At 39.3% G+C, this 10,363-nt stretch overlaps 1 protein-coding gene across 1 annotated transcript in view; it reads left to right on the top strand.

Annotated features, from left to right (window-relative positions):
• Positions 1-10,363, top strand: part of LOC110202780 (uncharacterized) — a 283,878-nt gene that overhangs the window by 64,292 nt on the left and 209,223 nt on the right. The gene's annotated exons all lie outside the window — the stretch shown is intronic.

The raw sequence follows: 10,363 nt of genomic DNA, 5'->3' as shown, positions 1-10,363 counted from the left end.
AATAGATAAATCGAACTGTAAAATGAACAAGAGAGAACTTAAGGAGATGAATGGAATTTTAGAAAAGTTAGATTTGGTAGACCTCTAGAGAAAACTGAATGGAAATAGGAAGGAATATAGCTTTTTCTTTGCCATATATGGCACCTACACAATTGACCATGTACTAGGGCATAAAAACCTCGCAATCCAATGCAGAAGGCAGAATATTAAATGTATCCTTTCAGATCATTATGCAATAAAAATGACATGTGATAAAGGACCATGGAAATATAGCATAAAAATTAATAGAAAACTAAATAATCTTAGGATTAGATTTAGAATGAGTGGGTCAAACAACAAATCATAGAAACAGTAACTTCATCTAAGAGAATGACAATAATGACACATCATAACTAAACTTCTGGGATGCTGCAAAAGTGGTTCTTAGAGGTAGTTTTATATCTCTAAATGCTTATATGAATGAAGTAGAGAAAAAGGACATCAATGAATTGGCATGCAACTTACAAAGTTAGAAAAAGAAGAAATTAAAAATCCCCAAATAAATACCAATTAAATTCTGAAAATCAAAGGAGAGTTTAATAAAATTGAAATTAAGAAAACTTTGAGCTAACAAATAACACTCTGAGGTGGTTTTATGAAAAACCAATAAGAGATGAAAGTTTGGTTAATTTGATTTAAAAAAAAAAAGAAAACCAAAGTACCAGTATCAAAAATGAAAAGTGTGAAAAATGGACAAATCAAAAAAGAACGAAACCATCAAAAGGTACTATGGTGACTATGGGAGCTCAACACAGAGACTCAGAAAAAGGTAATAACTAAAATATAAGCAAGCCCCCAAAATATGACTGTACAGAAATTCAACAAAATTTCCTAGAAGAGCCAAAGAAAAAGCAAGACAGTGATTTCAATAATCAGAGTCTAGAGCAAAAATTAGGAAAAGAAATGAGAGTAATGCAAGAAAATTATGAATGACAATTCACCACTTTGTAAATGAGGCACACAAAAAATACTGAAGACAATAACTCATTAAGATATCATAACTGTCTAAAAGGAAATGAAACACAAAACCTCACAGAAAAAAAAATAAGTTCTTAAAAATTTGAATTGGTCAGTTCAAAGCTAATTACTTTACAAGACATTAAGAAACAATAAAACGGGCAGCTAGGAGACATAGTGGATAGAGCACTAGCCCTGGATTCAAGAGGACCTGAGTTCAAATCCTGTCTCAGACACCAACACTTACTAGCTGTGTGACTTGGGCAAGTCACTTAACCCCATTGCCTAGCAGAAAAAAAAATACAAAAATAATAAAACAAAGTCAGATAACTGAAAATATAGATGAAAATGTCCAATATCTCATAGGAAAAAAAAATGACCTGGAAAGTAGAGTGAGGAGAGATCATTTAGGAACTATTGAACTACCTGATCAAGAAAAGAGTCTAAACATCATTTTTTCCCCAGAAATTATAAAGGAAAACTGCCCAAATATTGTAGAATTAGAGGGAAAAGTTGAAATGGAAAGAAACTACCAATCACCTACTGAAAAAGACCTGAAAATGAAAACTTCCAGGCATTTTCTAGCCAAAACCCAGGTCTCTCAGGTATAGTGACTAAAATTATGCAACGTATAATAAGAGAGACTAAGGCAGAGCTCTGAGGCAATGTGAGTTTATTAAAAGGTCCACGTGATGAATGTGAACTTCAGATCTTCCTCACGATCTGAGATACCTCCTCCCATATTTTTATAGGGTTAGATATTTAAACATTCGAAGAACAGCTGTACCAAATACAGAATAATTGCATTGGTAAACATTTGATGCCTAGACTAAAATAAGCAAAACAACATCAGGGTCACAGGAAAGGTAGGAAATGTTTTCGCTGACTAGGTGGTCCTAAGATAGACACCTGCTGTTGCTGGAAAAGACAGAATGGTGGAGCTACAAAAATAGTTGGGGGACTTTCCATGTAGTTCAGCCATGTCCATCACACTGGACTTGGTTACCATAACAAGGAAAAACAAAGGTGGAGGGCCTCTAGCCTAACTTACTATGATTATGCAAGTGATTATTATATAATTATTAGCTCTGGGGACAAATATGCAGAATTTATAATCACATCAAATTGATTGATACTGATTGGAATAGAATAGGAGTCTTCAATGAATCAACTTCCTCACAGCTCAGGATCGCACAAGATATCATATAATCAAGGGATATACGGTTTGGAATATGATATTTTATAACGCAAAGTAAGTAGGATTGCAACTTAGAATAATCTACTTAGCAAAATGGGTATAATTATACAGGATGGGAAAGTGACATTTAATGAAAGAGGACTTTTGAAAATTTTTATTTTTTTCTCAATTCCATGTGAAAACAATTTTTAATACTTCTTTTTCAAAATTTTGAGCTCCAAATTCCTTCCCTTTACTCCCCACTCCTTGACAAGGCAAGCAATTTGAGGGACATTATATCTCTGTCATCATGTGAAATATTTCTGTGTTAGCTACGTTGCAAAAGAAAACAGAAACAAAAAAAGTCCTGAGTAATAAGGAAAATTTTGAAAGTATGCTTTGTTCTGCATTCACAGTCCATCAGTTCTTTCTGTGGATATAGATAGCATTTTTTTTTAGCATAAGTCCTTAGGAATTGTCTTGGATCACTGTATTGCTCAGGATAGCTAAGTCATTCACAGGTGATTGTTATACGCCATTATTCTTACTGTTTACAATGTTCCCTTTGTTCAGCTCACTTCACTTTCCATCAGTTCCTATAAGTCTTTTTCTGAAACCATCCTCCTCATCATTTCTTTTAGTATTCCATCACAATCTTATGCCACAATTTGTTTACTTATTCCGTTTGTACTTTTTTCATACTTGTACTTTTTCATAAATATAGCTCAATTTGAAAGAATAAGGCAAGTAATACAATAGGCTTTTTCTGCCAAAGAATAGTATAGATAGGAATTGAAGGATTATAATTTCCTACATAGGTGGGATGTGTTACAGGAGATTAGACACTGGACATATGGTTCTTAACTGGTTTTGTGACATGCAGGCATCTGTTGGCCTCATAAAGCCTAAAGACCCCTTCTCAGAATTTTTTTTTAAGTTCATAATTGAATGGTGTGCTAAATTTCTGTTATAGGTTACTGGAAATAAAATTGCAGTTTTCCAATCCAAAAAAAAAAGTAAGGCATGTTTCAGTCTGTATTCAGACATCATCAGTTCTCTGTCTGTGGACGGATAGCTTTTTTCATTATAACTCCTTCATAGTTGTCTTGCAGAGAATAGCTAAGTTGTTCACAGCTGATAATCCCCATGTAAAAAAATATTTATAGCATTGTTTCGGGCATATGTTGTTGTGTGACTATGCATGTTCAAGTCCTCTGGTTTGGGTGCAGGAATTGGAGAACAAAAAAAATTGAGCCAGTCAATGAACTCATTGAGCAATGGTGGAGAATGTCCTGGAGGTGGAGATATAAACGCTAACAGATTTTTGACTGGGTGGTAAACATGGAGTCATTGAACTTCATAGACGAGTGATGAAGGTAAAGAGAGAATCTAGGAGTGACAGTGGGGTAATTCAGAATTCCCCACCTAAATCAGAGTGGTGGCTCCTGGTAGAACAGGGTGATCCAATAAGCTTCAAGGGTCTATGTCCCCTCTCATGGCCAAGAGAACAGAATCAATGCAGTTTTTAATCATGTTCTCCCTTCCGTTTCAAAAGATGTCAGAGATACATGATCCAGAAAGAAGAAGAGCTACTCTGGACCTTTTCATCTAGATCTTTCTTGTCTTGGAATGCATCTAGTCCTTGTTTCCCTGCCAAATTTGTCCTTGGGACCTGTTGAATGAAACTAGCATCCTTAAAATTAAGAAAGATAATAAAAGATGTAACAATCTCAGTGTTGAAGACAGGTACACCAATCTACTATTGCAAGAACCTTGGATTAATTCCTGGGAAACAGTATAGGAGAGAGAGGAAATAATTATTTGTATAGTTCCTATTATGTGTCAGGAACTGTGCTAGGAACTTTAAATATAGTGTCATATTTGACCCTCACAACAACCTTGAGTAGAAAATGCTATTGTTCTCCTCATTTTGTAAATTAAAAACTAAACCAAATAGAACAGAACAGGCATATGGTGAAATCACAGGTCCACTGTAAAATTGTTGTGCCATTAGAAAATCAGACTCTCTCTTCCTTTTATTATCAATATACCCCCTCACTAGGTAAAAGAAGTGTGCATGGAGACATTCTGAGTAGAGCACAAGCTAGTACACAAACAAGTAAAAATAATAATAGTTAGCATGGATAGAGGACCTAGTATACGCCAGGCACTGTGCTAAGTGCTCTACAGTTAATATCTCATACCACATATCTCCCTGGGTTGGTGTGAAGATAAAATGAGTTATTAATTATGCTATGACTAACGTTGATAGACTTAGCCATTCTCAGAAATGCAAGGATCTCAGACACCTCCAAAGGCCTCATGATGGAAAATGCTGTCCACGTGCAGAGAAAGAACTATGGAGTCTGAATGCAGATCAAAGCATACTGATTGCTCCTTTTTTTCCCTTCCGTTTTGTTTTCTCTTTCTTGAATTTCCTTCTTTGCTTTTAATTCTTCCTTGCAACATGACTAGTGTGAAAATATATTTCATGTTATCAGATTACATGCCCATATCAGATCACATGCCAACATGGGGATGGAAGTAGAGAAGGAAGGGGAGAAAAGTTTAAAACTCAAAAGCTTATGGAAATGATTATTGATATATCAAAATAAATTAATTAATCATAAAAAGGCCAATGTCTCCACTGCATCCTGAGCCATGTCCAGTCATCCTGATCTACATCTTGCCACTGGACCCAGTTGGCTCTGGAGGAGAGCCTTAGGCGGGTGACTTTGCACAGCCCTGCCTCACTTAAATCCAATTCACTTGCAGATGATGACATCATCTTCCCAGATGTCCTGGTCGTCTTAGAGAATGGACAAACAACAACAATAAACAAGTGTCCTTCAGGTTTCTGTACTGGGCCCTCTTCTCTTCTCCCTCCATACTACTTCACTTGAGTGATTTAATCATCTCTCATGGATTTAATTACCATCTCTATACTGACAGTTCTCAAATCTACCTATCCTTCTCTGATAACCTCAAATCTTGCATCTCCTACTGCCTTTTAATCACCTAAATTGAATGTCCAGTAGACGTCTTAAACTCAATACTTCCAAAAGGAAACTCATCGTCTTTTCACTTAAACTGTTCCTCTCTCCTCCCTTCCCTGTACTGTAGGGAACACACCATTGTCCCAGTCTCTCAGGCTCACAACCTTGGAGTCATCTTCGATACCTTATTATTTCTCACCACCTTATATCCAAGCTGTTGCCAGGGTCAATTCATTTCACCTTTGCAACATCTCTTCAATACCCCCTCTGTCTTCTGTGACACTGCCACTGCCCTGGTATAGACCCTCATCACTACCATGCCTGGACTGTTGCAGTAGCCTGCTGGTGGGTCTGCCGGCCTGAAATCTCTCCCCACTCCATTCAGCCACTGAAGTGATTTTCTTAAAGCACAGGTCGAGTGTAACTGAGGGGTTTCAAACACTTTGGTGAGTTAGAGGGGTGTCTCACCCAAGCACGTGAAGACTTCTCTCTGCTAAATGGGCAGATGAAAACAATTTGTCCCAAGGCCAGCTGAAGCAGGTGCTGTGGGGCACTTAGAGCCTGGTTAGGCATTGCCCTCGCCAAGGTCACCTACTGCATACAGGGCCATGACGAGTCATCTTAACTTTTGTCTTCTCACTGGATTTTGATGACTCTAGAAGAGAGAGACTGAGGATGTTGCACAACAATGCCTCACTTAAATCGAATTTATGCATGAATCAAAAGACATCAACCATTTTACCATTTTGACCTATCTTTGAGTCCTGTGGTGACAGGCAAATGACAGAGCAGCAGGTGCAGGTACCCTAAGAGTTATGGTCACAGTTCTGCCCACAGGGGGCCCAGCCCACGGGGTTGTCTCCTCACTGGACTAAAATATCTCTGGGATCAGGCAGCTCCCTGGGTGTCTGAGCAGCCTTTTTGAACGACTGTATGCTCACCTCGTAGTGAGAGGAAGGGACCCAGAATAGGTGCCCTAAACATTGTCTTCTTCACCCAACCCTGGCCTGCATACTGAGGCAGATGGAGATCCCACACTGTGGCTGAAGCACAACAAAGGACAAAACCTTTTGCAATGATTGCACTCACCATTGGTACGTGAAATGTTCGCACAATTGCAGACAACACAAAATCCAGTACGCCTGAAAAATGAACAGTTCGTATTGTGAGAGAGCCCAGCAGGCATCACATCCAAATGACAGCCTTGAATGAAACAAGGCTGGCAAGTGAAGTTCAACTTACTGAAGTCAGAGGTGGATATGTGTTTTTCTGGATGGACCACAGTAAAAGGGAGCTCCATGTAGGTGGTGTAGGTTTTGCAATGAAAGCTAATCTCATCCACAACTTGTATGCATCCCAAAAGGAGTGAATGACAGGCTCATGATAATACAATTGCAGAAAAGCACTACACCATGCTCATCAGTACATACTCTCCCACCATAGTGAAGCCAAATGTGGTCAAAGAAACATTTAATGAACATCTGGAGATGCTCATCATCCGTATCTGAAAGAGGACAAGTTTATAATTCTGGGTGACCTAAGTGCAAATGTAGGCACAGACTCCTAGACACAGAAAAGAGTCCTTGGGAGAAATGAAGTCAAAAGCAGCAACAGTCACCTACTGCTGAAGACGTGTGCATCTCATAACAACACTGTCTTCCATTTACCTCAATGCAAAATGACTTCATGAATTCATGCTCATATAAAGCATTGGTATTTAATAACCTATGTCATTGTGAGTAGAAGAGGCAGACAGGATGTAAGAGTAATGAAGGGGATGTGCGGTACAGAGTTCTACACTAAATATAGATTTATGCTCTCCATGCTAAATGTTCACATTCCACAAATGCGCTGATACCAAGGAAAGACAACTAACAGATGACTTAATGTCAGCAGATTAGAGCCCTTCTCTGAGCGGGGACAGTTCATTGCTAACTTGGAGAGAAAACTGAGCCAACACAGGGTTAGCCATAGTGGAGCAGAAAAGGAATGGGCAGGGGGCAGCTAGGTGGCACAATGGACAGAACTGTGGCCTTCGAGTCAAGAGCACCTGAGTTTAAATCCGGCCTCACACACGTGACACTTACTAACTGTGTGGCCCTAGGCAAGTAACTTAACCCCCAATTGCCTCACTCCCCCCCCCAAAAAAAAGAGTGGGCAGCTTGCAGATATTTGGTGTGCAGCACTGCATTTATGCATCTGGCCCAGAATTCTCACAAGCATCAAACTTGGTTTGAGAAAAATGAAGTGGAATTCAGAAGCTGCTAAAAGAAAAATTGGAACTCCATAAGGTTTGCCAGCAGGTTTACTATCCAACTCTAAGAAGGCAGCATTTAACTTCATCAGAAGTAAAGCACAAGCAACGGTTACAAAGATGCGAGATTCTTGGCTCAGTCAGAAGGCAGATGAAATTCAGTTTGATGCTGATAGTAACAATCCAAAGTGCTTCTGTGATGTTCTGAAGGCTATTTATGGGCCAAGACCTATGGTACATTTCAACTACTCAGTGCTGATGGAGCCACATTGATTAGTGTTAAGGATGTGATCTTGGTGAGACAGGCTGAACAATTCCATAGTATTCTCAGTAGACCACCATCAATCAATGATGAAGCCACTGACCATTTACCTCACATTGAAGTCAGCCTCTCTGTAGCCAAATTTCCAACTGAAGAAGTGGCTTTGAATGTTGTTAGGCTCCTGTTGTGTGGCAAAGTGCCTGGTGCTTATTTTATTCCAGCTGAGATTTACACGGCAAGGTGTCCAGTGCCCATACAAAACCTAACTCAATTTTTTTGGGTTACATGACAAGGGGAGGTAATTCCTCAGGGGTTCAAGGATGCCTCCATCGTCCATCTCTATACAGGGAAAAGAAATAGACTGTCCTATGAAAATCACATAGGGGTCTCTCTCTTAGTTATTGCCAGGAAGATCCCTGCTAGAGTCCTCCTCGATAGGCTAATTCTCTACCTGGAAGGTGGTCATCTACCTGAGAGTCAATGTGGCTTCAGAAAGGACCAAGAAATGGTCAGCATGGTGTTTCCTGCCCAAGAGCTCTAGGAGAAATGCCATGAGCAGAACAGAGGTCTATATACAGTGTTCATTGGTCCCACCAATCAAAGCCTTTGATATTTTCTGTCACTCATGAAGGCTTGTTGAAAATTATGGGAAAATTTGGTTACCTGGAGAAGTTTATCAGTGTTCTCCAATTTTATGATGGCATGCTTGCAAAAGTTCTGCATAATGGGTGATGATCTCAAGCTTTCCAGTCACCCATACAGTGAAGCAGGGCTGTGTGTTTGCTCCCATAGTTTTGAGGGGGTGTTTTCAGTGATGTTGTCAGATGCCTTCCGTGAAGAGAAAAATGGCATCAAGGTCAGCTGCCTCACAGGCAGTAAATCATTTTACTTCAAAAGGCTACAAGCTGAGACTAAAGTGGAGGGAGAGTCGGTGTGCAACGTTCTGTTGGCAGATGATTGTGGACTCAGTGCAGTCCCCTCAGCTGAGATGCAAGAAAGTGTAGATCAATTGTCTGCCCTTCTGCTAATTTTGCCCTAACAATTAACACCAAAAAAAAACCACAGGCTGTTTACCAGCGAGCACCACAAAATCCATGTGTGGAACCATTGGTTATAACAAGTGGAGAAAAAAAATTTTTTTGATTGGGCAATGTTAAGTGATTTGCCTAGGGTCACACAGGTAGTAAATGTTATGTGTCTGAGGCTGGATTTGAACTCAGGTCTTCCTGAATCCAGGGCCAGTGCTCTATCCACTAGCTGTCTCGAAATGGAGAAATATTGAATGCTGTGGATAAGTTCACTTACCCTGGCAGTGTACTTTCATGGATGTACACATAGAAGATGAGATTGACGTACCCATTGCCAGAACTAGCTCAGTGTTTGGGAGGCTCATAAAGAAAGTGTGAGGAAAAAGAAGTATTGGAATGTCTAAGAAACTGAACATCTGCAAAGCTGTTGTGCTGAACTCACTCTTGCATACCTTTGAATCCTGGACAGGATACCAATGCCATGCCATGAAACCAAATCCCTTACATTTGAATTGTCATTCGAAGATTCTGAAGATGAAGTGGCCAAAGTACCCGGCGCTAAGATCCTTTCTCTATCTGAACTGCCAAGCATTCAAACTATACTGCAGAGAGTGTGACTCCAATTGGCTGGCCATGCTTTTTGAATGCCAAATCCATGTTTACCTAAAAGACTATTGTATGGAGAACTCACACAAAGCAAGTTCTCCCATGAGGTCAAAAGAAGCAATACCAAGGACACTTCTAATGTCTCTCTGAAGAACTTCGGAATCACTTGTGTGACATGGGAGACATTGGCAAAGGACCAACCCACATGGTATATCCCTGTCAAAGAAGGCACTGTGTTCTGTGAGCAAAGCAGAATTGCAGTAGCTCAAAAGATATGTGAACTGCACAAATTTAGAGACATCTCCACTCCAAATGTTCGCATGGACTATTTGTGCCTGACTTGAGGTAGAGCTTTCCAAGCTCATATTGATCTGATCATTCACAGTTGAATACACTGTACCTTGACTGCAATAGAGTGATGTCGTTTTGGTCCTTTTCAAGACTGATGGAGAAGGACTACCACCAGATGTGACAGGTAATTTCTTTCTTGATTTTCTAATTTCCGTATGCTGTCACCCATTGTGTCTAAGTCATATCCCTATTTGGAGTTTATCTTTGTATGTGGTATGAGAAGTTGATCTATAAATAGTTCACGTGTAACTGCTTTCCAGTTTTTGAAAAAGTGTGTGTTAAATAGGAAATTCTTACCCGAATAGATAGATCACTGGGATTTATCAAACACTAGGCTACTATGCTTGATTGCTTCTGTATATTTTGTGTGCAGTTTGTTATACTGATTAATCTCTCTGTCTTTTAGCTTTTATTTAGTACTTTGTTTTTTCCCAGTTACATGTAAAACAAGGTTCATTTTTGAAACTTTGAGTTTGAAATTCTCTCCTTTCCTCCCCCCCTTGAAAAAACAAGCAATTCCATATAGGTTATACATATGTAGTCATGCAAAACATATCCATAATAGTTATGTTGTAAAAAAAAAACATAGACAAAGAAACCTCAAGAAAAATAAAGTTCTTAAAAATATGCTTCAATCAGTGTTTACACACCATCAATTCTTTGTCTAGGGACGGATATCGTTTTTCCCACAGT

The sequence above is a fragment of the Phascolarctos cinereus genome, unplaced genomic scaffold (genome assembly GCF_003287225.1).
Source record: "Phascolarctos cinereus isolate Bilbo 61053 unplaced genomic scaffold, phaCin_HiC Scaffold_2;HRSCAF=192, whole genome shotgun sequence".
In the NCBI taxonomy this organism is placed as follows: Eukaryota; Metazoa; Chordata; class Mammalia; order Diprotodontia; family Phascolarctidae; genus Phascolarctos; species Phascolarctos cinereus.
This window is presented reverse-complemented; position numbering and strand designations above follow the sequence as displayed.